Genomic DNA, 27800 nt, shown 5'->3' with positions numbered 1-27800 from the left:
GAACACCTAGTTGGTGTCAGAGAATTGGTGAAGGAGTGCTGGAAAAGATGTCAGAAGTGTGAGTGAGTAAAAAGAGTCCAACTGCCTGTCTAAGAACGCTTTTTAGTTTTCATCTCCCTATTTGAAGACCCAAAGTGACACACAAACTTGATGGTTATATTTCGGACGGTTTGTTTTCAGATATTGTCTTAGTTCAGACCACTATAATGAAAATACAACAGACTGGGTGGCTTATAAACAACAGAAATTTATTTCTCACAATTCTGGACTTAGCAAACCAGAGATCAGAATGCTGACAGGGTCAGGTTTTGGTGAGAACCCTCTTGTGGGTTGCAGACTTCCAGTTTCTCCTATAACCTCATAACATGGAGAACACAAAGAGAGAGCAAGTTCCCTGGTGACTCTTGTATGGACACTAATCATGAGGGCATTACCTTCATGACCTTATCTAAGCCTAGCCACTTCCCAAAGGACCCCCTCCTGCTACATCACTTTGGGGAGTAGACTTCAACATATGAATTTGAGGGTGAGAGGAGACATACTTTCAGTCCATTAAAGATGCCATTTCTTTAGGAAATCACAGCTACTTGTCTGATGTGTATAGAGTTTTTGTTTTATGTATTTTATCCTGTCACTAAGATAAAATGTTTCACTGCAGCCAAATAAGCTCTTACCCCACGACTACAATACTGGCCACATGCAAAATTATGAGGTAATTAAAGGCTTTCCTTAGGGCCCCCATCCTTCCCCAGCTATACAATGCTTGCTTGTGCTTAAACATAATTCTGTCACAGAAGAAGCAGCAGCAAAGGACATCCGATAAGCTACCATATTCAATGGCAAAGCTTCAGATGCTCAGTGGCTGGGTGGCAGAGCTTTCTCCCAGTGCAGCAGATTCAGAGCATGGCAGGAAATGTTGCCTTATTTGCTGTCAGTGAAGTTACTAGGATAGATGTATTTGAAGTGCGGGAGTGGGGATGAACTCCAGTGACTTTCATGTCTTTGACAATCACTGCAAATCAAGGCATCGTAACCTGACAGCAAGAATTAGCCTGTAGGATGTTAGTTCTGCACCATGCTCTCTGCTCTATGTTTCCTTAAGAAGCTCACAGAACATTTTCCACATGGCATCCTTCTGTGTGGTTTCCTTTCCTGCTGTATCTATAACTGGTTGATATAGCTCATGCCTTTCAATTTTCAGTTGCTCTTTGCTTTATAATAAAGATTGTTGCTTTCTGCTTGGTTAGGCTCCTGATCTTATGTTATTCCCACAGGCTTTTGGCATCCCTTGGTTAAAGCCCACATTTCTTAGATTCTTCCTAAGTTATTTCTGCTCCAAATTCACAGCTAAATAGGTGGTAAAATCCTTCAGGTGGAGACAGGCTGCTCCTTTATTAGCAGTAAGAAACCACACTGGAAGGACAAGGTTGCTGAGATTTAGAACCATTGTTGCCATATATCACCCACCCACCCTGCAGCCTACGATTCCAGAAGGCACCCCGGCTTGTCTACACAAGTCTGCCTTTTGGAGTTTGGGATTATATTTTTGCAAGCACAAGCTTGGTTCAGTGTTTCCCAAACAGAATTTTTTTGCCCTAACATTCCAAGAAGGTGAATAGGCATATCCATTCTTATTAGGATTTTGGTGGGTGATTTTGAGGAAATAAGCTATCAGCACTGCAAGCGTCTCCCAAGTTTTCTTACTCTTTCTCTTTCCTCAGAACTCATTTCATATACTCCTTGAGACTAACATAATCAATTATTTTAGTCAATAAGATGTTTTCTGGAATCCTCCCAGTAGTATGCCTTGTTCCTTATTAGTGTGGTCCTACTCCCAAACAACTGTGTAATAGCGTGACCAGAAAACCTAGCCCTGAGAAGAGAAGACAGGACAACACAGTCTACCATGTCATTGGTCTCACTTGTGCAACCTATGTTCCTGGAGGCTTGCAAGTAGGAGAGAACTACACACATGAGATTTCTTATATGGTTAGATTTACTTCACCATTTAATTCCTCACAGGTAAAATATATTAATGGAAGTGAGGTGACACATGGGGCTGGAACAAAAACCACGCATTTTAGTAGATTTTTCTCCCACTACAGAGCCCCACTGGGGGAGCAAGGCTGAGTGGCATTGTCCACACACAACGTAGGGTCTTACCAGACGTGAAACTATTCTTGCTACACCAATGTCTTTTATACTTGAGGCTTACATCTCCATCTAGAAGAGATTACACTAAATTTATTCACTGAAACCTGAATGTTTTTAAACATTGGGCTCTTGCCAACAAACTCAAAGACAATGAGGCCATATCTACAGCTGAGGTGTAAAAGTATATTCAGTGTCCAAATATTTCTGACTACATCTCTACCTCTAGTTTTTCAGCATTCCAGAAAATCTACTTCTCCCAAGAGAGAAAATTTTCCCACGTTCAAATGTCCCATGTCATTTTGTTCCACATCCCCACTGTATTTTCCAAATTCTTAGAGAATTATAATTTCAGTCTTATATTTATCTTTACAAAACTGAAAAAAAAAAGGCAAAGAAACAAACAATCCAATCATGAAATGGGCAAAAGACATGAAGAGAAATCTCACAGAGGAAGACATAGACATGGCCAACATGCACATGAGAAAATGCTCCGCATCACTTGCCATCAGGGAAATACAAATCAAAACCACAATGAGATACCACCTCACACGAGTGAGAATGGGGAACATTAACAAGGCAGGAAACCACAAATGTTGGAGAGGATGTGGAGAAAGGGGAACCCTCTTGCACTGTTGGTGGGAATGTGAACTGGTGCAGCCACTCTGGAAAACTGTGTGGAGGTTCCTCAAAGAGTTAAAAATAGATCTGCCCTATGACCCAGCAATTGCACTGCTGGGGATTTACCCCAAAGATACAGATGCAGTGAAACACCGGGACACCTGCACCCTGATGTTTATAGCAGCAATGTCCACAATAGCCAAGCTGTGGAAGGAGCCTCGGTGTCCATCGAAAGATGAATGGATAAAGAAGATGTTGTCTATGTATACAATGGAATATTCCTCAGCCATTAGAAACGACAAATACCCACCATTTGCTTCGACGTGGATGGAACTGGAGGGTATTATGCTGAGTGAAGTAAGTCAATCGGAGAAGGACAAACATTGTATGTTCTCATTCATTTGGGGAATATAAATAATAGTGAAAGGGAATATAAGGGAAGGGAGAAGAAATGTGTGGGAAATATCAGAAAGGGAGACAGAACATAAAGACTCCTAACTCTGGGAAACGAACTAGGGGTGGTGGAAGGGGAGGAGGACGGGGGGTGGAGGTGACTGGGTGACGGGTACTGAGGTGGACACTGATGGGATGAGCACTGGGTGTTATTCTATATGTTGGCAAATTGAACACCAATAAAAATAAATTTATAAAAAAAATGGGGGGGATATACCAGTAGTCACTCTATAATCCTCAGTGATGCCAGTGCTAAGGGACTCAGATTAAAATTTAATACTTAGAATCAGCAAGGTAGAATGGATGAATAATTCCACAGTACTGGAATATAAAGTAGAATGGATGATGAATTCTACAGATAAATATAAATTTGAACTCTGGACCCACCAGAGTCCCAGTGGCACTACTTCTCCATAGATACTCCTGCTTTCTTGTCCCTTTCCTCTTTCTCCTCCTGCTCCTATACATTGAGGAGACTATTTGGTCAACACTTACTAGTAAATCTCTACAAGAACTTAATAGCACCCTTTTTTTTTTCCTAAGTAAACATCTTTCAAAGATGATTCTCTACTTCCATGAGAGATGTAGCAGATCCAGTAGGGGTTGTCTCCTCCAGAGCCATTCCCCTATTTTCCTTTAGAGAAACAACCAAGCAGTTCAGAGAAGCAATATTCACAGCCTCAGACAATGGCTTATGAATGAATCCCCTTCTCCTCCTTTCTAGGCTCTGTTACAGTTATGGATGACCATGGGATCCAAATCTATTCAGTGATCTACTGAGGTGGAAGCGGGGTAATGTTCAGGGAGAGTTTTCCTTATGCATTCTTAATAAAAAGGACGAAATTCTTGACATAACATTTTTTTTCCATTCCTCCTCTTTCTACTTGAATGCAGAGATAAAATTAACAATATAATGGCAAGATTAGTCAGAGTTGCCAGCTCTGATGTAATAAGCCACCAAAACAATGCATTTAGCTCTCTCCCCAGAGATATTTTGTATGGACAGATAGCCTTCATTGTTTAATGTTAGTAGCCAAATAAGGGCTAAATAGTTGGAATATCAATGCAGATAATTCAATAATATATACCCATTAGTGGACACCCAGGCTGTCTAAGGATAAACTTAATGCGAAACTGTCCAACTCAACATGCTCTCAAGAAGTGGAATTTAAATAAATCTAACGAATGATTATATTGCCTATCTAGAGTTCTCAAGCTCAAAAATAATTTGTCTTAGAATGGGCTCTTTAAGGGCAATTATTACTTAAAAGTAAGCACTTAAATATTCCATTATTTTGAAATTAACTCATGAAGGTCCCATAGTTTTCTGATATTTAGTAGAAATAATGAGCAGTATGGCCAGCTTGATGCTCCAAAGATGTATGACCCCCTGCATTTTGATGTACTGAATATGGGAGATGAGAAGGGGTTGCTACTTAGAAGTATATTCTTTTATTTCTCCTGTGTCTCTCTCAGACTCAGGTGAGGAGCTGAGGAACTCTTTTTACATTTCCTACTATGACTTCCTTGAATTATTCCTGCCCTTTCATAGTTATTTGCAAAAAATCATCAGTTAGAGATGAATGTGGCTATAAGATGAACATTCACTGTTCGCCTCCCTGCCTTTTATACTCTTTACCTAAGAACTGAAAAAGGACAGAGTATGAGAATAAGGGTAAGAAAATACTGAAGACATGAGATAAACTAGGCAGTTGAGAAAGTCAGGAAAAATATGTATAAAACAGGAAAGAAGGGAAAATTAAGGGAAAAAAAGGAAGTAAGGGATTATAGGGCCTTCTGCATTTGGGGGAGGGAGAGTCTCCAGAAAGTTTTATGAAGATAAAGAACTGGAGAAAAACAAAATATGTTAAGAAATATTTTTTTGAACTATTTGTTTGGAGAATCTCCTAGTCTTGAGGATTTAAAGAAAATATTTGGGTTACTTTTATATTCATTTTGGAAGCCAGTCTGTTTTCATAATGCAACACCATCTGAAATTAGATTGCATAGGCTTATAATGATCTTATAATGATCCATCTACATGTTTCAGTCCAATATATAGATAGATACATGAAATATTAATCAGTGGTTCAGTCAATAAGTATACATGTAAGAAAAATCTCTAAACAACTCACGAAACAATGTACAAATTAACCACTAATAGAACCATCAAGAAGAGCTAGAATCTTAAACTGTCATAGATGAAGAGGTGACGTAAGGTTAACATGTGCATTTTACCAATACAGAAGCTCGGGCCAAAGCAGGTTAATGGACTTGTCCAAGGTTATTGCCAAGTTTTGCCCCCAGTTCTATGTCACAGTCCCCTTGATCTTCTGCTTGCAATAACCTCAAATCAGTCAGCAATTCAGGACTCACGCTTGCATTTTATACACTTTAGGCCAATGGGAGCTACAGAAACCATGAGTGACATTTACTTCAAGAAGAACAGAAGAAGTAAATTGCAGGGAAAACACAGGTGAATGTGGTTAATGATACCTGCCAACAGCAAAGGGAACATGCACACATCTGCCATGACACCAGGAAATGAAACTAAAATGAAAGACAAAAGTGTTTTTCAGGTGCTATCATCCAACTAATTCTTCAGAGCACATAAATATAGACAGTACAAGTCTGTGAATGCAATAGTGGTGCAGAATGGGCCTTCATCTCTAGCCCTTACAGACCCCCAACACAGAAGTGAAATATAAAGTATAATTTTTCATTGCACCCAGTATAAATCTCGAGTTGCAGTAAAATGTTGGGATGGACTATCAGGAAAATAATGCATTGGTCTGCTGAAGAAAATATTGGCAAATGAGATGGAAATCTTAACTACTTACAATCTGGACATAGAGCACCAACCTCCACATGCATTAACCCTCCAGTGAAGAGCAAATCCAGAAGAAGAATTGAAGACATACAAGCATTAAAACCACATTCCTATAATGCTAGGCAAGATGAATAAGACAAAGCCCCCTCATTCATAATGCTCGCATTATGAAACTATCAACATTAAAGAAAGGTAAGATCTCCCTAGCACTGATGACATTATGGAAGCAGATAAATACACTGACTGCAAATGTCTCAGCTGCAACAAGTGCATAAAATAATATGTGCAAAAGTGCTGAATGAACAGCTAATCAATCATTCAAGAGTAAAGGCAGAGTTGTAGACTTCTGCTCCTAACTATGATGCTGTAACAGGAAATAGATTGACCTTCTTGATTTAAGCAATCAGAAAACTAGATAAAATAGATGACACAATGATTTCCAGAAATTGCATCACAGGCAGCACAGGACTGCAGTCCTTGAGAGAAGGGAAGCCAATGAGAGGAGTCCAAGTGACTGCCAACTTTCTGCCTAGAGGCCATTTTGAAACCACAGGGCAGGGATGAAGACGTGGCCTCAAAAAGAGCCTGGACAATATATCTGACTCAAAGGGTCAAGTTTTGAGAGGCCAAGGATACTCAATTTGAGAGGCAAGGTACTGGAGAAAAGAGCGCTGCACAAAAAAGCAGTAAGCTCTGGGGGATCTATAGGGATGACCCTTGAGTACAGATACACACATTCACAAGAGAAAACTACCCAAGTTCAGAGAAGAAACCACCAAAAAGTAGCAGCTAAACAATACTCCAAGTTTTCAGATGACCAGTTAGCAGGAAATATCTCCTCAATACAAGGAGTATTGGAAAGAATGTCCTTAAAGGCATCATTTGAGTAGTGTGACTAAATTAACCCAGAAAAAAAAAAAGTTGCACTTAAAGAATCCCAACAGAACTTAAACGTAAATCTAGGAATGACCAAATGATCCCAAACAATATTCCAGAAAATCAATATTATTTAAAGGAACACAACAAAGTCTAGCACCTAACAATGTAAAATTTAAAATGTGGAATATCCAATGAAAAATTACAAGGCAAACAAAAAAGCAGAATATGTGGACCAAAAGCAGGAAAAATAATCAATGTAAAAAAGCCTCCCAAATGGTAGCAGCAATGAAATTATTGAAAAAAACGTTGAACAGAGACTCCAAAAGTGGTCCACCAGTTCAACAATGTAAAAAATAATATGACATTAATGAAGAAAGAAATATTAGATATAAAAAAAATCTTCTACAGGTGAAAATGCATGTTTAATCTCTTGAAAAGATAATTAATTATCTACCTAAAGCAAAATTAATCACAATGCATTATGAGGTATACCCAAAATTACTCTGACAAAAATAAAGAATGCTGTGTGTACAAAATTATGCATCGCCACTGGACTGTACAATAAGTGGATCTCTAAGAGTCAAAACTTTAAAAAAATTCAAAGCATTTTTTAGCTTAAGGCTCAAAATAGGAATTGACTTAATTGACCTAGTCCATGTCTCCTTTTTCATTAGATCCATCCAAGTCCTGCCTCTCCTTCTAGATTTTGCCCCTGTAGTGGTTAGAAAAGGAAGAGAGTGTTATTTTCTCCAAAGTTACTAACAGCTATAATTCCTTGGATGTTTAGAGTGTGCCAGTCAAGGGCTTTGTATGGATTATCTCATTTAATCTTTCCAATCATCCTAGGAAGCCAAAGTTAAGACGTGTTAAGACATTTACTCAAGATTTCAGATGTGATCAGTAAAATATAGGCCTTTCTGGTGTCAGAGCCATGCTTTTCTAACCATTAAAAGCAGAATGGGGGATCCCTGGGTGGCGCAGCGGTTTGGCGCCTGCCTTTGGCCCAGGGCGCGATCCTGGAGACCCGGGATCAAATCCCACGTCGGGCTCCGGGTGCATGGAGCCTGCTTCTCCCTCTGCCTGTGTCTCTGCCTCTCTCTCTCTCTCTCTCTCTCTGTGACTATCATAAATTAAAAAAAAAAAAAAAAAAAAAGCAGAATGGGCCTAAGCCATTCACTGCATTCCCTCTTTACTTCAACTTGTACCTGACCTTCCAGGAGTTAGGAAATATCTAAGAAGCATGTTTATGATATCGGGCCATACTATATTGTCTACAGAGAATGAAAGGAGACAATGAGCCATAAAGAGGAAGAAAACTTTATACTCTCCCCAGATGCCTCTTTAAAAGTCAGTACTTATAATAAAACCAAGTTGTGCATCACTTAGGGTTTCATGTGGTCCTTGACCCAAGTTGGAGTTGTCTTGGTGTGAAGTAAGGAGAGAGACCATGAATTCAAACCGTGGGACTAACTTTTCTCTTTTTCAAGTTTGTTTTCCCATCTATATTTTATACTTCCTGGAAGCAGTCTGTATTTTGTATTATTTTGAATCATCCACTATGTGCAATATAGAACTAGGCATGTATCACAGAGAAGTCACATAATTTTTTTTAAATGTGAATACTCCTTGTAAACCACTCAGAGTATAGTAAAAGTAGGGGGAAAAATCATTATTAAGACGAGGCATGAGGAAAATATACTGGCTGATTGAGGGATGTTGTCATTATGGTAATAATACCCTGAACTTTTAGTTTATGAAATCTGTGACTTATCTTACCCACCTTACAGTATGCTGGTGAAGTAGATATAAGATATTAATATCTCTATTGCATAGATGAGGAAACTAAGACACAAAAAGATCAAGCGACTTGTCCAAAAATCACAAACTAGATAAGGGTTGCTGTCTGACTGGGCTTCAAATCCAAGTCTCTGACTCCACATTCAAGTGTCTGCCACAACACTGCGCTACTCTCTTGACAGCTAACATTGCTTTATGAGCTGGTTTAGATTTTCTGATGCTTTGATTGCATTCACATTGGCTAGACCTCTCACTTTCAACCCTGTTAAGTGGCTTTTCCTTTGTTGGTACTATGTTTTTATAAACTTCTTTATGACCCTCAAGAATATTTTAAATTGCTCTCTAGAAGCAATTTCAAAGTAACGTGCATCTTTGAGGGATAGTCATAGAGAAAGAGGGAAAACTAATATATTCTGGATAACATTTTATGTGTTAGTAAAAGAGGTAATTAATGTATCCACTCCCCCTTCCCTGGGAGATGGGTCCTCTCATCCCTGCCTCATAGGTGAGATCTTAGAAACCCAGAGCCCTTCAAGTAACTGCCCAGGATAACCCCCTTTGAACCTCTCTCTGGGATTCAACATAACTTGCCTGATTCCTAAACCCACGTTCTTTTCACTCTACTACTAGAGGGGTTAGGATTTAATTTCTGGTTGACAGATTTGATATTTTGTGGGTATGATGTTCATTTCTTTTAAGATAAATACACAGGGGCTCCTGGCTGGCTCAGTCAGTGAAGCATGCAATTCTTGTTCTCGGGGTTGTAAATTCGAGGCTGAGCTGAGTGTAGAGATTACTTAACAATAAAATCTTAAAAAAAAAACCAATAAAATCTTTTTTAAAAAGATGGATATTATACATAGTGTTTGAATCGTTTAATATTTTTGGACTTCAGTTCTATTTAAAAGTAAACTAACCAAGTTATATCCGTCTGCTTCTATGCAGGAGTGTTGTGATATTTTAATATGACAACCTTATACTTATTTGGCAACTTCAATTATCTGAAATGTTTTTAAGAACAAATAAAGTAGCAAAAATGGTACCAAGTGTATGAAAGTACATTATCCGTAAGACAGTGTTAGTCTGTTATTCAGAACTCATTGATACTTACTTTATGTACTTTCAGCAAGTAGTGTGAGTTTTGACTTCTCAACTCATGGCAGATTAATAACCTCATATTAGACAATAGAGAAAAGAGTTATTTGAAGTGGATTGAGAATTATATAAAGATATAAATGACTGTTTCATGAGAAGGTAAAAGAAACAAGATAGACACAAGTATTTTACGGAGGGTACCAGGCTGGTTGCATATCATGGAGGAATGTGTATTCATTTGTTCCTTCATTGAAAAAGTTTATTTATTCCATAAACTCTATACCTATTACTCTAATAGTAACTGAAATAACAACAGATGTGGTGGCCGGCAGGACCATGATAGAGCTAATGGTACATGTGATCCAGAGCTGCCTACCATGAACAACTCAGGAGGGAGTTGTCAGCCATCTGGTTCTGATCTTAGATATAATCAAGATGATTTCTGTGTTCCATTTCTGACATTGTGAACATCTCTAGGGAAAAAAAAACAATTATGATAGTAACTGAGGTTCATAATAACAAAAAGGTCAAAATTAAATCACAGAATACAAGAGTGAAAAAAGCTCATAGAAATGCATCAATTTAAAGCTCTCATTTTTTAGATGAAACCAACAAGTCTCAGAGAACTTAAGTAACTGTTCAAAGCTGCACAGCTTGACCTGAAGAGGCCATCAGAGCTAAGAAAATAACGCAGGTAAGCGGAGGGCTCATCATCACTGCTTTCCTTTTCCAGCTGCCATATGCATTGAGGCTGCTATTTAGTAAGTGCATTACACAATGATCAGTCTCATAAAGATTGCATTTGAAAAGAAAAAGTTATTTCTTTTAAATATTGGTGCTTGAAAAGAAGTATCTTTAAAAATCACTTCCGTGAAACATCTCATACCCTTAGGAAACGAGGTAAATGTGCGGTTACCATATGCTAAATTTTTAATCACCATGGACAAATAGGTCACCCATTTCTTGCTCCCTTTGACTAATCTTGATGGGCCTCTGTTATGGAAGAAAATGAAATGGAGAAATCTGTGACTGAGCAATACCCACTTCGGCCCTCTGAAATGAATGGAGGTGACTTAATTTTCTCATAGCAGTCTGGGGGTGTCAATTAGAAATGAAGGAAAGGTCAAAATGAGAAAGCAGAAATGATTAAAATACTGGGGAAATTAGCCTGTGCGCCAGAGACTCATCACTGAAGCTGAAAAGGAAAGTATGCAAAGTGAAGGAGAAGCAGAATGGGAATAATATTAATATTAAATAGGAAGAAAATAGAGGATGAGAAGGAACACATCCTTGTGATACGTCCTCTTTCACTTCTCAAGTCTTAACAGTTGGGTTGCAGCGCTGTTGCTCAATGACAACTGCTTTTTCCTCAGATCTGAATCTCTTTTCAGACCCTACCCTACCTGCCCCTTCAATAATGTAATGTAGGAAAGGAAACAAATCCCAAGAAGTGCAAAAAAAATTTAGGAAAGCTTAGGTTCTTTTCTAAATATCTGTAAGTATTGTACAGGCATTAGTAATTTAAAAAGATTAATTTTAAAAACTAAGGAAAGGGAGAGAGGGAGAAAGAGAGGGAAAAGCATATACCATTTTTTCCTTTGACAGTATATTTTCTAGACTCTCCTCTGAGCATCCTCCCCAAAGAATTGTTTTCTTATCTGCTTCTTTACAAGCCCCAAACCACTTGCCCTGCTGCAACATTTAGATTTCCGGTTTTAGTGAATTGAACCTTAACCAGGAATGTCATCAGAAGTGTGGAGTACCCAAATACTCTGGCTCTGGTCAGGACTCCTGCTCTTTACCACAGGATTTATTTTACTAGAGTCGCTTACCTACAACTCAAGCAAGAGCCAGAGCCACAAACAGCCTTCACAGTGATGACGCTGAGTTAGAGAGTAAAAGCCCTAAAGGAAAGTGACACTGTACTAGTAATGGGGGGTTTAGGAGACAGAGATCAGGAGGGAGAATATACACAGGAGTGGAAACCCAGATCTTACTTTTGGCCATAGGTATAATGTTCATATACAGGAAGTAGACTTGATTAAAATCAATCAGCTGTTCCAAAATAGCCTGATTGTTCAAGCTGATGAAAGTTCTATGATACCAATCATATACTATTTTGCTTTAGATTATATAGTCTCTTCTCAGACTTTACCTGACTGACACCTTCAACAGCCTAATACTGGCCACATCCTTTTTTCTTGAAGTTCTTTCTTTCTTAATTTCTATAATTTTTCTTTCTTCTGCTTCATCTCCTGTGTCTTTGATATTTCTTCATCACTAGATAAAGAGAGTCCAGTCCTTTGCTTTCTTTTTGTCTCATTCTCAAAATGTTGAACAATTTCTTTGGGGTAACTTCATCCATATACTGATAGTAAGACGGTTCAGAAATTTGTAGATCCACATTAAGTTAAGACAATGTTGAAAGGAAAAAGTGAACCATCTTTTCCTGATTCTTTTTAATGAGTAGATAAACTTTTCCCCAGAAGCTAATTAATAGATTCTCTTTTCCATTTAAGTGGCCAAAATTGGGTCACATGGCAACAAGTATTTGTTGGACCAATGACAGACAAGAAGGATAGAATTTCCATGTTGGCTCATCATCTTGAGAAGGGATGATATTTGTCACAGTCCTAGCAGGAGAGTTTAATAAAGGACATTTTGCTTAAATGTGGTTAAAGTGTAGAGAAACCACTATTCCTTGTATAGTTCTCTGCGTCTGGTGACAGGATGCCCATGAAAAGGCAGAGAGGTTTGCCACTCTTAGATGTAAGGGGAAAAGGGAGATAGCTCTGTGGGGAGAATCTCTGAGTAGATGCATGGTCTTTGGCACAATTATTTTTGATGCACGTTGTTGATCTTTTGTGTGTTGGTTTTTTTTTTTTAATTTTTATTTATTTATGATAGTCACAGAGAGAGAGAGGCAGAGACACAGGCAGAGGGAGAAGCAGGCTCCATGCACCAGGAGCCCGATGTGGGATTCGATCCCGGGTCTCCAGGATCGCGCCCTGAGCCAAAGGCAGGCGCCAAACCGCTGCGCCACCCAGGGATCCCATGTGTGTTGGTTTTTAACATCATCTTGTATCCAGCATATTAATGGACTATATTTTTAATTTTAATAATTTGTGGATTTTTTTGTGTATTTGTGTATCTCATTACATCATCTGTAATCACAAACTTGTCTCATCCCTCCAATCTGTATACATTTTATCTCTTTCTAAAATTACTGAATTCACCAGAATCTCTGTGCTGTATTGAAAAGTAGTAGTGATATCAAGTACAGATGGCTTATACCAACTTTAGACAGAATACATCTAAATTTTCTCCATTACGTTTTCTATTTTCTGGAAGTTTCTGTTGTTTAACCTAATAATCTCCTTTCTATTCCCAGTGGCTTTTCTTAGTATAATCCCTCATTATCTCTCCCCGGGAATATTCCAATAGCCTCCTAACTAATTCATCTGCCTCCAGCCTCACCTCCCACAAATTCATCTTCTGCATTGTGATCAAGGTAATAATTGTGGAATGCAAATCTGATCGTAACTCTACATGCTTACAATTCTTTATTAGCCCTGCAAAATGTATAAACACACATGTCCAGGTTCCTGATGGGAAAAAAAAGTCAAAGTCAACTCTGTTATATTAAATAAAATTTCATCTTATATAATTTCTTGTTCATTAGAAGAGTATATGGTTTAGGCAAAATGAGGATGCCTTAACATTTACCAGACAAGTCCTGCCCTTTTAAGTCTAAATTGTCACTGCCCTTTATGAATAAACTGCTGAGGAGAGCTTTTCATAGGATTTCTCTCCTGTTTTTAACCGAAGAATCCTCTTCCCCCATATTACAAATTATACCTCCATCACCTGTATATCACAAAGTATCCATTCCACTGCTGGCAAAATCCAATTCTCAAATGGATCTTAGGTTGTATGCTTATATAAAGGAAGTCTAGATGAGAGGACAGTCTGGCTGTGTCATCTGTCACCCCATCAATTGCTAGGGTTGACTCTGCTAATCTGGCTGGCAAGGCAGGTATCCCTGTCCTCACTCACCACTCCATTCACATCCCTCCCAAAGCTGCAAAGCTGTGCACTTGGTTGGTGGAAGAGGAGGATCATTCTCCCATCGGGAGTAGCTGCATTCCCCTGCTAAAATCTCCAGACAAGCTCTCAAGTATAAAAGAACATAGGATAGTCAGGCTTCCAAGACTCCAGACACATCCAAATGAGGTGCTGCATGTGGCACTCTGCTTTTCTTGAAAGAAAGAAGAAAAAAAGAAAGAAAGAAAGAAAGAAAGAAAGAAAGAAAGAAAGAAAGAAAGAAAGAAAGAAAGAAGAAAGAAAGAAAGAAAGAAAGAAAGAAAGAAAGAAAGAAAGAAAGAAAGAAAGAAAGAAAGAAAGAAAGAAAGAAGAAAGAAAAAAATCTGATTTTTTTTCCAGTTTTATTGACATACATCACTATATACATTTAAGGAGTAGTTTGCACACTAGGTTGACTTACATATATTATGAAGTGATTATCACAATAAGTTTTTCATTTTCAAAATAATACAAATTCATTATCTTAGAGTTTCCATGGGTCAGGAGTCTGGTATGTCATGGTTGGGTTCTGTGCTCAGTGTCTCATATGTTGAAACTGAGGTATCATCTGGGTTTATGTTTCATTTGAAGCTCACGAACCTCTTTCAAGCTCTTTCACAGGGTTGGTATAATTCAATTCCTTACAATTGTAGGACTAAGGTCACTATATTTCTTTTTTTTAATTTTTATTTTTGATTATATTTTTAGTTTCACATTGTTATTTAAATTCAGTCAGTTAATATACAGTGTAATATTAGCTTCAGGTATAGAATTCATAAGCATCCATTATCTTATTTAGACACAATAAAAAAAAGAAAAAATAATAACACAATTTTTTTTCTCTTTGTGATGAGAACTCTTAGGATTTACATTTCTTAACATCTTCCATATATCCCATATAGCGGTGTTAACCTTAGCCATCATGTTGTACATTACTTATTTGTTTTATAACTTTCTTTTGACCAGGAAGCCTGTGATTTCAATCTGCAAAGGAATTGAAACGTGATGAGGAGCCCAGCCACCAGATGATGAGGTTTCCCTCCATCCTTCCTTGGTAAGCAACATAATTTTATTTATTTATTTTTAAATATTTAATTCATAGTTCTAGATTGAATTCTGTGTCTTTAGTATTATTTTACACAATACTCCCTTTCTAGCTTAAGCTATTTTCACAATCCCTTTCTACATGTCAGGCTTTTGTAATATCAACATATGGACATTTCTATAACAAGCTATGCCAGACCAGGCCGCCTGTATTTTCATTTGTAGGTTTCCCGTGCCTGAACTACTCTTTCCTCGGAAAGCCTTTTTTCTTTCAAACCTCAGTTTCTGTGTCATTTCTTCCAGGATCTTCCAACCCTAAAGAGTAGAAATTCCTTTCTCTGTATAATTTCTCTATATTTTACACATTGTATTGTGTTTTTAACTGTGTTGTAAATTCTTCTCTGAAACTGTCACACACAAGTTGCCCCAGAGGTGACTTGCAATAGCTTTTGATGAATAAATGAATGAGCACCTGGAGGAATGCATGAATATCTCAGTGAGTGTTTTGAGGCACAGAGCTGACACAGTTCTTGGCACATGATCAATACATGTTTCTTTCCTCTTGGTTAACTGGGCAGTTGCATTAGGCCTCTGTCATCCAAAGCCGTTCCAAGAAGATCATCAAGAAAACTATTAGAGGCAAAGCAGCCTCAGTTACTCAGGGACATACAAACTGGGTCATGGAAACATCTAATTCCTCATCAGTCTGTGAATTACTGGCACCTTTATCATCCTGAGTGAGGATACTAAGGCCGTGCAGTTGATGTCTGATGCTTCACCAATGCTGAGGAACTCTCAGCATTGGGGGAGCTCTCCGCATTAAAGAACTCTCATTTCAGAATCATCAAATTGGAGAAGGTAAGAGCTTAGAGTAAACAATTCTCCCTGGCTTGAACACCTGAATGTGAGGCTGGATAGTATCCTAGGCAGCAATACTGTTTGGGAGGGTGAAGAGGCCTGAGAAAGCTATCCAGAGGTAAGAGATAAAGTTTCTGACTCTGCACTAGCCTTGAACAGGAGAAGCAATAGCCAGGCATTTTGCTAGATGAAGTGTGCTAAAGTGCTTCATTTTAATTATCACAACAGGCCTGCAAAGTCAATATTATTCCCATTTTATAGATGAAGACCCTAGGGCTGAGTGAAATTAACTCATTTAATGAAGGTTATATAGATAGTAACTTTCTAGGCCACCGTTACAAAATTAGGTCTGGTCTTCCTCCAAAGAATTCACTATTTTACGGTTGTTATCTTTTTACCCTGTATTACAACACATTTTTGAAAGCAAAAGTAGCTTCTGCTCACACCATCCTCCTAGCAACTCCCTTTGCCAACATGCATTAACTAGCAGCATATTACAGTGCAATATATCAAGCTATTCCTGTAAAAGAGGAAACTCAGCAAGCATTTAATGCCAGATGTCATACAAACTGACCACCTACCTTTCATACACCAAGAAGCAAAGAACAAGAACAATTAGACTGGTGATTTATGTCAGGCTAAAGAAAAGAGGCAAGAAGGTGGTGTAATACTCTTAAAAGAGGGTAGCTTTAGTTTAAAAACAACATGAATCAGAATTTAAGCTAAACTATAATTTCTATAATTTCGTGAATAAAAAAGAAATTAAATTTCTATTCACATCCAGATCAAAAAGATTTGGGCTGTCATTATATTTTTATGTCACATAGAAATACAAAATTGGGAATTCATTTCTGATTTGTAATAGTAATTCAAGATTGTCATGTGAAGGAGATACTTGATGTGTTTTGCTTTACCCCAGTGGCAGAACTAAAACCAATGAATGGAAGCTTCAGGGAGGATAATAAAAGGAAACATTTTGCAATAGATAGAGTTGTCCAGAGATGTAATTATTTGCTTCCAGCCTCCTCAGATACTCAAAAGTAAGTGGTACAGGTAGGGTATTTCCAGAAGATCAAAACTCCAGTGCAATTAAATCAAATGATCTCTGCGGGTCTTTCTCAACCTGTACTCTTTTGGTTCCAGATCAGTTGAAAGGGTTTCCACTTCCTCTGATATTTGCTAAACATCTTAGGTTTATTTGGAAATGTGGTACTAGTACATTAGTAACTTATCATTGAATACATCCAAGTATTTTCTTTGCATCTATAGTCTTCATTTTGCCCTACATTAATATTAAACATTAGGTCTTTACCAGTGCCAACTAGCTGCAGTTGATTTATTCTGTGCTATAGTGAGCTTTAATCATCTTGATGAACAAGTCTACTGCTAGACTTAACTAAACATTTGTAAAATACAAAGTCAGACTTGAAGAACACAGTCATTACATTTTTTTCCCTAAAAGTCAAGGTATTTCTAATAATGGTTTTTGACAGAAATTTGAAATCCACTTATACTCTCATATTATTAGATATCAACCCCAAATCTTACCTTGTTTTTGAAAATCTGTTTACAACATTTGGCAGTTGATAAGCCTTAGTTTTATCTCCATTGTTTATTTTTATAGATCCACATAATCTTAAGTCTGAAGAAATATAAAACTTTCCTCATCCTTTTATTTGTACAGATGATAAAATTTAAGCCCAAAGTATTTGGGTGTCACACATAAGGCCAAACTCTGCTTTTCAAGAACAAAATTTCACGTAGAACTCTATATCCTAGTTCTTAGTCTGTTACCTGTGTGTGTGTGTGTATGTGTGTGTGTACACATACAGTAGTCCTCCCTTATCCACAATTTCACTTTCTGTGGTTTCACTTACCTACAGTCAACCACAGTCTGGAAGCAGGTGATCATCTTTCTGAGAAATTATTAGAAGGTTGACAGTAGCCTAATGCTACGTCACAATGTCTACATCATTCACCTCACTTCCTCTCATCACATAGACATTTTATCATCTCACCTCATCCCAAGAAGAAAGGTGAGCATAGTACAGAAAGATATTTTGAGAGCGGCAGAGAGACCACATTCACATAACTGCTATTATGGTATATTGGTATAATTATTCCATTTTATTATTAGTTATTATTGATCTCTTACTATGCCTAATTTATAAATTAAACTTTATTATAGGTATGTATGCATAGGAAAAAATATACTATATGTAGATTTGGTACTATCCATGGTTTCAGGCATTTACTGGGAGTCTTAGAACATATTTCCTGTGGGTAAGGGGAGACAACTGCATATGTGTGTACAATAACATGAATATGTATATAACATAGACAGTATAGAAATATATTTATACATATTATATATAATTATTTACTATTATGTCATAATTGATATATAAATTGGCATATATGAATATATGTCATTAATGAATATAAAGATTGAGAATTTGGGCCTCTATGTTTTTTGTTTTATGTTTGCTAGATAATTTTTAAAATACTCAATTCTAAAAAAAATAAAAAATAAAATAAAATAAAATATTCAATTCTACTAATATGTATTTAACTTTTATTGTGATTCTTTAGGCTCAATTATTAACAAGGCAAACATTTCTTCTGTCTGGTGGAACTTATAATATAGAAGTGGAGACAGACAATTAAGGGTCCAATTTCAATGCTTTGATCAGCACTGTGATAGAGGAAGTAGAAGCACATGAAAGCATTACCTAATGTGGGCCTGGAGAGCTTAGGAATGGCACAGGGCAGGGCTCCAGAGGAAATGATGGCTAGGTGGGAAACTATAGAGTGAGCCAAGGAAAGAGGATTAGAGGAAAGGAGAAGAGCACTCAAGTAAGAAAAACATGTTCAAAGTCACAGAGGTGATATAGGGCATGGAACAGTCAAGGAACTAAAAGAATTGAAATGCAAGTGTTAGGGGATGGAGAAAGTGAGGCAAGTGGGCACGGAAGTGTACAGAAAGAAGGCTGGAGAGAGTCACATAGAATTTTAAACAAACAAACAGAAACAACGGAGTCACAAGTATGCACTCCAATTTAGGATTTCGGTTGAGTTTCTCATGTATTCTTTACTGGCTCTGCTTCCCAGTTACTCTTGACCCAGCTAACAACTTTTTTTGTTTTTTAGTTCCGTGAAAAATGCTGTTCTCTGCCCAGTTGCTCAGGCAAGAATTCTCTGTTTAATTCCCACAGCCAATTAGGTCACCAAGACCTTTCAATTCTGCCACTTGAATTGTTCTTGGATCTTCAACTTTTTCACATCTCCATAATCACTATTTGCTTGGTTTATCCTGGTTCTTTGGAATGGCCAGAAGGTCTTCTTGCTTTCCCTTGCCAGTCCCTTTCTAACATGGCACTTGCCTTAGCTGGAGGCCAAATGGTGCCATAGGGAGAATACTGGGATGCATGATGGGAAAGTGAGAGAGATTTGCCACCAAATTCTGACATATGACTGGCAGACTTAATTAATATGGTGAATATACCCAGCTGAGTACTATAGAGAAAACATGAAGACGCTGTCTTCCCAGTATTCCCTTCAGTACCTCCCCCAGCGCACGCGCGCGCACACACACACACACATTCTTGTTTCTAGAAATAACTGTTGCTAGGACACAGCTCTGATAAGGAGCCTAAGAAGGGTGACTTTGGGCACTGAGTTTAGCAGCAGGCTCAACCTAGATCCTCTCTGTCAGATCTTTCCTGTGCTCCTGCCAAACTATCCTAATTGGCTATAAACACTGTTAGGAAACTGTCAGCAGCTTGGAATTGCCAGTTTCCTGTAAGTGAGGATTTACTAAAAACCAAAAATCCCATTTTCCCCTTTGCATTCTACGACCCCTGGTACAAAAAAATGGTAACTCACAGCTTAAAAAATATGAGAGTACTCACCTCCTGAATTCTCAGGGATACTACTAAGATACATTTTGAATTTTTCATCCTTAAAATAACTTTTTTAAAAAAGCATTGTGGGTAGGTTGATCCCACTAGTCAAATGATTGCCTTTTTAGCTTCATTTGTCTCTCAATATAGACAAGTTATTTCTGTGCCTCATTTTCACCCATTCAGATATCAACAACTGAGCTATTTCTCCTTCTGTGACTCAGAAGGAAGACAGAAAACTGTGAAAAAGCACTATGCAACAACTTCTTGCAGAAGCACTTTGATACCATAAGGTACCGTCAGCAAGAGGGAAGTTGGCCTTTACTTAGAATGGATTTGGGAACTGTGTATTTAAAGGCACACAGTCCATTAGCAATTTCAACGGGAGGAGGTTTTACCATGACTGAGTAAATATAGGACTGAGTTTAAGCAGATGTTAGTGTTTCCTGAGACTTGCAGTGCTTGTGCCAAAGTAGAAGCCTGGTTTCCATTCTTCATCTTCATGTTTAGTGGGTTTTTATACGGCTGTAGTTTCTATGATTACTCTTGTTGTTTTGTCAGAATCAGTACTAGGGAGAAAATTAAACCTCCCACAGAAGATAGATTCTCAGTATGTAAAAATACAGTCTCAATGGTTTTTTTCTTAATATGTAAAATCTGCCCTTTTAAAGTATCTGATTTTATACGTTTTGTCAAACGCATAGCTATGGTATGGCTTCTGCAATCACGACACAAAGCATCTCCTTCATCCTAACAAGTTTTCACTACTCCTTTGCAGCGAATTTCCTCCTCCCACCTACTGAACCCTGGCAATTGCTGATCAGCTTTCCATCACTAGATTATTTTCCTTTCTTAGAATTTCATATGAATGGAGTTACAGAATGTGTAATATTTATTTCTAGCTTCTTTACTTAATACAATGCTACTGAGATTCAGCCATGATGTAAGTATCATTAGTTTCTTCCTTCTTATTGCTGAATTGCACTCCATCTTATGGATACTCCAAAATCTGTTTACCTATTCTCCAGTTGATAAATATTTAATTGTTACCAATTTTTTTATTACTATGAGTAAAACTGCTATGAACATCCTTTTACAGGTCTTTGTGTGGACAGATGCTTCTGTTTTCCTTGTGTCAAAATCTGGGAGTGAAATTGCTAGGTAATTGAAGAAGTATATGTTTAACTTTGCATTCCCACCAATTGTTCCATTCCCTTGTCAGCATTTGGTATTGTCAGTGTTTTTCATTTTAGCTATTTTGATCAGTGAATAGTGGCATCCCATTGTGATTTTAATTTTCATTCCCCTAATGGCTAATAACGTTGAGCATATTTTCACATGCTTACTGGCCATCTGTATATTTTGGTGAAGTTTCTGTTCAAATTTTTGCCTCAATTTAATTGGATTGTCTTCTTATAATTGATTTGTTCCAGTTGGTTTTTTTTTTAAGTTAAAAAAATCTTCTATTTTTTTTAAATTTATTTTTTATTGGTGTTCAATTTACCAACATACAGAATAACCCCCAGTGCCTGTCACCCAATCACTCCCACCCCCCGCCCTCCTCCCCTTCTACCACCCCTAGTTCGTTTCCCAGAGTTAGCAGTCTTTACGTTCTGTCTCCCTTTCTGATATTTCCTACACATTTCTTCTCCCTTCCCTTATATTCCCTTTCACTTTTATTTATATTCCCCACATGAATGAGAACATATAATGTTTGTCCTTCTCCAACTGACTTACTTCACTCAGCATAATACCCTCCAGTTCCATCCACGTTGAAGCAAATGGTGGGTATTTGTCATTTTTAAACATAATACATAAGCAATTAGATTTATTTTTTTAGATAATATATATTAAAGAATTGAGCTTTTTTAAAAAGATTTTTATTTATTTATTCATGAGAGACACAGAGAGAGAGGCAGAGACATAGGCAGGGGGAAAAGCAGGCTCCCCCCCAACCCCCAGGGAGCCCGATGTGGGTATTGATCCCAGGACCCCAGATCAGGACCTGAGCCAAAGGTAGATGTTCAGCCACTGAGCAACCCAGACTCAATACCCCAGGAATTGAGTTTTAAATGATTACTGGATAACCCCTTTCCAATCATTGTCATGTTTCATCTTACTATTTGTATTGCATATCAAATTATTTTTAACTTTTTACTGTAGGAAACTAAAACTGTATTAAAAAGTAGAAGAAAATGGTATACTGAAATCTCATGGACCTAATATCTAGCTTCTACAGTTATCAATACTTCTCCATTCTTATTTTCTCTATACTTTCATCCATTTTCTATCCACCAATTTATTATTATTAATAGTAGTAGTAGTATGTTAATTTCTCTTTTTTTTAGGTAAAATTCATATACCAAAATACAGTAGTCCCCGACTTATCCATGGGGAATACTTTCCAGGACCTCCAGTGGATGCTCAAGACCGTGGATAGTATTGAACACTATGCTATGTTTTTTGTTTTCCTATGCAGACATAGCTATGATAAAGTTTAATTTATAAACTAAGCACAGTAATGGATTATAATAGCTAATAATAAAATAGAACATTTATAACAAAATACTATAATAAAAGTTATATGACTGTGGTCTCTCTCTGCCTCTCTCAAAATGTCTTATTACTGTATTCATACTTCTTCTTGTGATGATTGGAGATGACAAAATACCTATGTGATGAGAGGAAGTGAGGTGAATGGTGTGGGTATTGTGATATAGCATTAGGCTACTATTAACTTTCTGATGATATCCTGGAAGGACATCTGCTCCTGACCACTGCTGACTTCAGGTAACTGAAACCAGAAAGAGTGAAACTGCAGATAGCTTTATATAAATAATGGTGTACAATTTTAAAAAGTGGATACAAACGAATAACCCACAATCCACACCTCTATCATAATATAGGGCATTTTCATCTCCCCAGAAAGTTTTATTGTGTCCTATTCCACTCATATGCCCTTCACCCCAGCCCAGGCAAATAGTATTCTGATTTTCTTTTCACCTTAGATAAATTGGCCATTTCTAAATTTAACATAAATGGAATCATTCCACATGTACTATTTGTGTCTTACTTCTTTAACTCTGCATATTATTTTGGAGAGTCATCCATGTTGTTGAGCAAATCAATAAACCATTATGATTATTCAGTGATATTTTGTTTTATGGCTATACAAGTAGCATGTTAACCATTTTTCTGCAGATGTACATGGGAATATTTCTACTTTTTAGCTACTGTGATTAAGGCCACTATGAACATTTTGGTCCAAGACTTCATGTGGACATATGTTTTCATTTTTCTAAGATAAATAACTAAGAGTAGAATTCTGGGTCAAAGAATAGGCAATTTAAAAGAAACTGTGAAATTTTTTCAAAGTGGTTATACCATTTTACATTTCTTTTTTTAAGATTTTATTTATTTATTCATGAGAGACAGAGAGAGGCAGAGACATAGGCAGAGGGAGAAGCAGGCTTCCTGCAGGGAGCCTGATGTGGGACTCAATACCAGGACCCCAGGATGACTACCTGAGCCAAAGGCAGATGCTCAACCACTGAGCCACCCAGGCATCCCCATTGTACATTTCTGCCAGCAAAACGTAAGAGCTCCAGTTGTTCCAGGTTCTTACAATATCAGGGTTGTTAGTCTTTTACTTTTTAGCCATTTTACTGGGTATTTACTAATATGACATTTTTATTTCCATTTCCCTGATATCAATCATGCCAAGCACCTTCTTATATATTTTTTGACCATTTGTGTTACTAATTAACACAATTTGTGATGTATCTTTTCACATCTTTTGTTCATATTTTTATTGGGTTAACATTTATTTTATTATTGAGTCATGGAAATTCTTAGTATATTATGGATACAGTCCTTTGTCAGATACGTTTTATGAATAGATATCTTTTAAAACTTTTCTCTGATATTACAGCTTGCCTATTCATGTTCTTAATGTTTTTAATAATGATAAAAAATATTCTTATATACTATCTTCTAAAAGTTTTAGATTCAATTTTTATGTGCCTATCATTAGGCACAAATTAATTTTTGTGTGTAGTGTGAATTGTTTTTTGTTTCCACATGAATATTCACTTGTCCTGGGACCATTTGTTGAGAAGATTGTTCTTTCTTCATTTAAGTGACTTGGCACCTTCCTTGCAAGTCAGTTTTCTATATTAATATGTGTTCACTTGGATCCTCTATTCCATTCTGCTGATCTATTTGTCTGTCTTTAATGACAATGACATGCTTTCTTGATTAGTATAACTTATAATAAGTCTTGAAGTCTGGTAATGCAAACCTTCCAACTTTTTTTCTTTTTAGTTTTCAAGATCATTTAAAAAATTCTAGGCCCTTTGCATATTCATATAAATTTTAATACAGGATTATCAGTTTCTATAAAAATACCTGTTGGGTTTCTTATTGAGATTAATACAGTCTGTAGATTAATTTGGGGGAAATAGCCTACCATATATTAAAGATATTAGGTCTTGGGGCATCTGGTGGCTTAGTTGGTTAAGCATCTTCCTTTGGCTCAGATTATGATCTCAGGGTCCCAAAATTGAACCTTGAGTTGGACTTCCTTGCTCAGCAGGGAGTCTGCTTCTCCCTCTCTGCCAGCTCCTCCTCCCTGCTTGTGTTCTTGCTCTCTCTCAAAAACATAAATAAAATATTTAAAAAAATATTGGATCTCTCAAGCTATGGGTATGCATCTCCATTTCTCTCAGTAATGTTCTGTGTTTTTAAAAATGGAGGTTTTGCCTGACTTTAAAATTTTATTCCTATGTACTTTATGAATATTTTTATATGAAACAAATTTTGAAATTAACTTGTAGATGGTCTCAATTGTTTTTTGTTTCCATGTGAATATTCACTTGTCTTGGGACCATTTGTAAAGTGAATTTTGAAACTTTTCTTCTCCAATTGTTGGCTCCTAGTATATAATAAATATAATTTTTTGTATATAAATCTTATATCCTCAGGTTTTATGAACCTCACTTATTGGTTTAAGAAGTTGATATTGTTTTTAATTCCTTATTTTTTTTTCCTACCCAAAGTAGTCATGTTATTTCTTAAGAGGGATGGTTTAACTAATTCCATTCCAATCTACATGCATTTTATTTATTTTTTCTTCACTTACTGCAATGGCCAGGTCCTACAATAAAACATTGACTAGAAGTGTTAAGAGCAGACCATACATAAATCCCAATCTTAGGTACAATATTTGGTATGATGTAAGTTGTAGATTTTTCATAGATGCCATTTATCAGGATGAGGAAGTTCTCTCATTCCAAGCTTGCTAAGAGATTTTTTTTTCTGTATCATAAATGGGTTTTATAATTAGTCATATGCTTTGGCTTTATATATTAAAATAATGATATTCAACACATCATAGTGTTTTTCCTCCTTCATTTGGCCCTATAGTGGATTATACTGGTTGAAATTTAAATAATAAAACAATCTTGAGTTACTTGGAAAAATACCATTTGGCCATGATGCATTATCATTTTTAGAAATTGCTGCATTTGCTTTGCTAATGTTTTGTTAAGGATTTTTACACCATGTTTATGCGGGTTATTGCTCCATTGGTAATATTTGTTCTTTGTCAGATTTTCTTATTAGAATTGTGATGTCCTCATCAGATTAGTTAGGAGATATTCTCTCCTCTTTTATTAACTAAAATAATTTAAAATTATTTTTTGGTTTTTGGATTTTTTTTTACTAAATATTTAATAGGATTCATTAGTGGATTTATTAGTGAAATTTTGGTACAGAGAGAGTGGTTCTAGAGAAACAGACTTTTAGGAATGAGTTTTTCTAAATTGGTTCTGGGGTTTCTGGAATTGGCTCTGTAGTCTGATTAAATTTAAAAATGTTAATGACTCTATTCCCAATAGTGAAGAGAGCACTGATAGCCCAAAGTGTTATCTGATAATAGAGATACACAAATACCACCATTGGATACTGCTAATCATCCACCTATAAGAAGCAAGGATCTGGATAGCTGTGCATGTGATACTTTTAAACATTTTGGTCCAACTAACAAATAACAAATATAATGAGATTGTCTTATTGCTCCTAATGTTGTTAGACAAAGCAGAGAAAGAAAAGGATGAAGTCAGAGATTCAAATTCCCAACTCAAGTGCCGTATAAATGACCTAAAAGTTTCTGTGTTCCCTGAAGGAAACCTTTATCTCCTGAGGTTGAAGACTGAAATTGCTGAAAATCAAACCAGAATCTCATCCAGCACCTGGCTAGATTATAATACAAGTGTCTACTATTAAAGTGAGGGCATTGATTGAGAAGGAATGGGAAACTAAGGGTTGTATTGGGGATATATGAGAAGATGCTGATAAAACTGGAAACATTGAACTTCACATTCTGATACATTTTCTTTGCCAGTGGAAATAGCCTTTTCACCCACTCTGAGGGGATTAATTCTGCATTGCCTGAGGAACCAGTAGTGGCTTCCCCTGAGGTAATTCCCATGCAAAATAATGCTAATTCTCCCTGGGATGAACCCTTCTTTGCTTCTAGACCTAACTACACTCAAATCCCAACAGGTCCCTTAAGGTCAAGTACAGAGTGTGACCTGTGAGGAGGTACACTACACTCCAAAAGAACTACTTGAGTTATCTAACTTAAACGCACAAAAATTGGAGTAAATGTGTGAGACTGAGTACTAAAGGTGTGCGATAATGATAGAAGGAACACAAAGTTGGACCAGGGAGAATTTATTAATAGAGGCTCACTAAGCAGAGATTCTGCATCTAATGTTACATCTCAGCGAATTAGAAAGGGTTCTAACAGTTTGGTTTGACTAATACATGGACTAAAAGGTACCCACAGTGAACAAGTTAGAAATGCCAGGCTTGCCTTGGTTTAATGTAGCTGTAGAGATTCAAAAGCTTAGGGAGATTGGAATGTTAGAGTGGATTTGTCATTTGAAACCTATTCATCCACCCTGGGAGGGTATAGAAGACAAACCTTTTACAAGACTATGAGAAATAAATTTGGGAGGGAGTCCCAGCATTTTTGAAGAGCTTTGTGATTCATCTTCTCTGTACAATGCCAACTGTAGTTACTGAATTGTGAATTGTGAAACTTAAATGCTTAAACTTAAATGTTGGGACTAATTAGATCATGGGGTGGCAGCACTCAAACACCAAAGGCAAGGTGGTTGTGCTTATCTTAATGGACAGCAAGGTCAGAGCAGCAATCAGAATAGTCTGACTCATGCAAACTTATGGGGTTGACTAGTCCGTGATGGTGTTACTAGAAGTAAAATAGATAAGAAACCTGCTAAATTCTTACTTGATGTGTATAAGTAGAAAAGTTCTAGGTCAAGTGCATGAAAGTCTAATCAGAATCATAAAAATACAGAGTCATGGCTCCCCAGTCAATTCCCAGATTTGAGCCTTGAATGAAGGGGGGGCCATGTTCCCTTAAGGACAGACAAATTCAGGTACATTGCCAAAAATGTATACTATTACTCTTTCTCCCAGTCTTCCCCAAAGGCACCTAAAGCTTCTCACTGAGGAAATTGAACATTTGAGAAAAGGACATAGGGACTACTGGATGCTGGTTCTGAACTGACATTAATTCTAGGAGACCCAAAATATTACTATGATCTGCCAGTCAGAGTAAGAACTGATGGAGGTCAGGTGATCAATGGATTTTTAGCTTAGGTCCATTTCACAGTGGGTCCAGTGGGTCCATGAACTCATCCTGCAGTTATTTTCCCAGTTCCAGAGTGCATAATTGGAATAGATATGCTCATCAGATGCCAGAATCCCCACAATGGCTCCCTAATTTGTGGAGTGAGGGCTATCATGGGAAAAGCCAAGTGGAAACTCCCAGAATGCCTCTACCTAGGAAAACAGTAACCCAAAAGCAATAGTTTATTTCTAAAAGAAATCAAGGGATTAGTGCCATCATTAGTATAGGGGTGGTAATTCCCACCACATCCTCATTCACCTCACCTATTTGGCCTGTGCAGAAGACAGATGCATTTTGGAGAATAACTGTAGATTATTGTAAGCTTAATCAGATGGTGACTCCACTTACAGCTGCTGCACCAGATGTG

At 37.1% G+C, this 27800-nt stretch overlaps 3 long non-coding RNA genes across 5 annotated transcripts in view; 2 read left to right on the top strand and 1 right to left on the bottom strand.

Annotated features, from left to right (window-relative positions):
• Window positions 1-17723, bottom strand: part of LOC140622638 (uncharacterized) — a 55553-nt gene extending 37830 nt beyond the window's left edge. The window contains exons 1-2 of the long non-coding RNA XR_012022333.1: window positions 17360-17723; window positions 10203-10299 (exon numbers count right to left, since the gene is read on the bottom strand). This is a non-coding gene — a long non-coding RNA (uncharacterized lncRNA). The remainder of the gene's footprint in view (window positions 1-10202; window positions 10300-17359) is intronic.
• A 705-nt stretch (window positions 17724-18428) lies between these two features.
• On the top strand, window positions 18429-22791 carry LOC140622824 (uncharacterized). The gene is made up of 3 exons (XR_012022486.1): window positions 18429-20006; window positions 20813-20874; window positions 22062-22791. It is a non-coding gene; the product is annotated as an uncharacterized lncRNA (long non-coding RNA).
• A 2672-nt stretch (window positions 22792-25463) lies between these two features.
• Window positions 25464-27800, top strand: part of LOC140622653 (uncharacterized) — a 101099-nt gene continuing 98762 nt past the window's right edge. For all 3 annotated transcript variants that reach the window (XR_012022343.1, XR_012022345.1, XR_012022344.1), the window contains exon 1: window positions 25464-26192. This is a non-coding gene — a long non-coding RNA (uncharacterized lncRNA). The remainder of the gene's footprint in view (window positions 26193-27800) is intronic.

The sequence above is a fragment of the Canis lupus genome, chromosome 32, assembly GCF_048164855.1.
Source record: "Canis lupus baileyi chromosome 32, mCanLup2.hap1, whole genome shotgun sequence".
Classification (NCBI taxonomy): Eukaryota; Metazoa; Chordata; class Mammalia; order Carnivora; family Canidae; genus Canis; species Canis lupus.
The sequence above is the reverse complement of the archived record's forward strand: the minus strand, read 5'-3'. Positions and strand labels throughout refer to the sequence as shown.